The sequence below is a fragment of the Pteropus vampyrus genome, unplaced genomic scaffold (assembly GCF_000151845.1).
Source record: "Pteropus vampyrus isolate Shadow unplaced genomic scaffold, Pvam_2.0 Scaffold71, whole genome shotgun sequence".
NCBI classification, from domain to species: domain Eukaryota; kingdom Metazoa; phylum Chordata; class Mammalia; order Chiroptera; family Pteropodidae; genus Pteropus; species Pteropus vampyrus.
In genome coordinates, this window is record NW_011888852.1 from 5,497,799 (window position 1) to 5,500,411 (window position 2,613).

General features: G+C 32.8%; 1 non-coding gene across 1 annotated transcript; it reads left to right on the top strand.

The window, feature by feature from the left end:
• The first annotated feature begins 518 nt into the window (after window positions 1-518).
• LOC111741027 lies at window positions 519-636 on the top strand. The gene has a single exon (XR_002780829.1). It is a non-coding gene; the product is annotated as a 5S ribosomal RNA (ribosomal RNA).
• Window positions 637-2,613: the final 1,977 nt, after the last annotated feature.

A 2,613-nucleotide genomic window follows, 5' to 3' on the forward strand; every position in this document is an offset into this window, starting at 1 on the left:
ATACATACAGTATTATTATTGTATTATTTGTTGGTAATATTCCAAAGCTGTTCTATTGCAGGACAAAATGTAATTTTCAGTGAAAGATGTAGGTAGATAATTTTAACTTAGTTGATAAATCAGCAGCTTTTCTTCAGTGCATGATTTCCTACAGATCTGAACAAATTTTATAGATCTACAAAACTGAGATTAGGGAATGTGGTGAAGGAAATGGCTGGCCGCAGTTCACACAGCCTTGAATGTTAGTCCTGCCAAATTCCCACAGCTTGTAGCTAATGAAGGTACAGACTATAATCTGATTGCTATAGATCCCTGTTTCCTTCCATATTCACTAACACATATTTTCCCCAGAAGCATATTAACATGATTCATAGTTACTTCAGGTATTATGTGGAAAAAACATCTGTTAACTTGATTACATTTATAGACATACACAGATATTAGAATGGATAATTTGGAGTATATCATTTACTTCTCAATTTTTTAGGTCATATTATCATATATAAATTCTGTGTATGGTCTACAGCCATGCCACCCTGAACATGCCCGATCTCATCTGATCTCGGAAGCTAAGCAGGGTCGGGCCTGGTTAGTACTTGGATGGGAGACCCCTAGTAATACCAGGTGCTGTAGGCATTAAAAAAATTAAAAAATAAAAATAATAAATTCTGTGTATGTGAAGAGTAATTATACCAAAAAGATCTAGGAGAGGTAGATAGAATAAATTTCACTTTTTCTCTCTACATGTGTTGTACACGTGGGCAACTCAATTCTGATTTAATGGTTTTTTCCTTTGTGTGTAAAGGAGCAAATTCTATGGATTATCAATACTGGATACCCAACTTGCTCTTTAGATTTTTACTGAGCCAGAAGAAAACTATTCATGTCATTAAATGATCAGTCATGATCTTCAAGAGATTTGAATTTTTTTTTAAAATTTCATTGAATTTAAATGAGGAAAGGCTTGAGGGAAAATTTAAGCTACATTTTATTAAATCTATAGTATTATTCAATTTAAGGTTGGCTCTTAGCAAAATTATGAGTAGGAGAAGTCTGCCTCTAGGGAAGTAACCTATTGCCTTTCTCCTCCCTTTAGAGCTCTTTGCTCTTCCTCTACCCATTTCAACAGATCAATTCCTTCTTACTTTCTGGGTAGCCACCATCCTCAAAATCTGTACTCAGTTGTACGTTAAGGTGTGACACACTCATAATGTACTAAAGTTTACTTTTTTCCAGAGTTATTCCATGTTAGTAAATGTAGCCAGACTCTCTTGGGGGCTTCCTCTATGTGCTACAGAATAGAAAAGAGTAGTTGAAGCCAGAAATTCTGAAAGACTGTCCATGGAACCTAAGTTCTAGGTAATCTTCTTAAAGAAGATTCCATGGTCAAATGTTTGAGAAAAGCTATTTATTCATTTATTGAAAATTCAAAATTTACCTTAGCATAGTAAATACTTTGAAAAAGTTTGTGAAAAATTCTTTAATTCTGCTTAACACAGCATTTGGTAATTGTATTTAAATATGAAAGCCAACTATTGTTTATTTGTTTTTATAACACTTGTCGATGTTTAACAGAATCATTGGGTCATGGAAAGCGTTACTAGAAATGCTGATTCAGGGGCTTTGTCCTCTACACTCACACTACATAAACTGGTAGTATGACATTCCTGAGTTAGAGAACTGTGATCAATGATTTTTTCCACAGAGAACAGAGAGAATAAATTTAAATTGTTTACTAGTAAGAAGACTTTACTGGCATTGGGCATAATTCATACTTTGAATGTATCATCTGGAGAAGCTCTGAGGAGTTTAGAATGAAAGAAGATTTTTAATCTTGTTGAGGTTCATTTAAGATATGAGATATTGTATTGTCCTTATTGCATAAGGCCCAATAGACATTTATGAGAGATCCCGAAGTTTGTTGCAGAGTATATTTATTTCACCCAGCTGTATTCATGTTTTTAATGCTTCTATTTTACTTATTTTGGTTGTTGCTTCCCTCAACTGGAAAGTAATTTGCATAATGACAAGAGATTTTTTTCTTTCATTCATTGCTGTATCTCCAGCATTTAAAATAGTGCCTAGATCATAGAAGGTGCTATATTTGTTAAATGAATGAAGTAAGCCCTGAAGTGGGTGTTTGTGTGTATGTGCATATGTATACACACACACATGTATGTATACATATATATAATAGATAGGTAATAGATATATTTATGATAATAGATGATATTATCTATGGAAGATACATGGAATGAGATGGTAAAAATTCTTGAGCTGAAACATTGAGACTCATCAACATTTGTAGGGAGAAAGAGGAAGGAAAATCCACATGGGCACTGAGAAGGAGAAATGAGGAATAATTGGAGAAAAAAATGGTATTCTAGAAATAACTAAAGAAGAAACTACCAAAAGGAAAATTTGTTAACACTACAGAGAGATTGGGTATGATAAGCATAGCTAATAAACTTTACTTTACATTATCATATTTTCTTTTATAAGAGAGATTTCATATCTAATTTTATACAATTGGTACTAGAGAAAATTTTTAGCAGCTCTTACAACATAGTAAATATGAAGAATTCCTTATAGTCATGTTACAGTATAGCTATA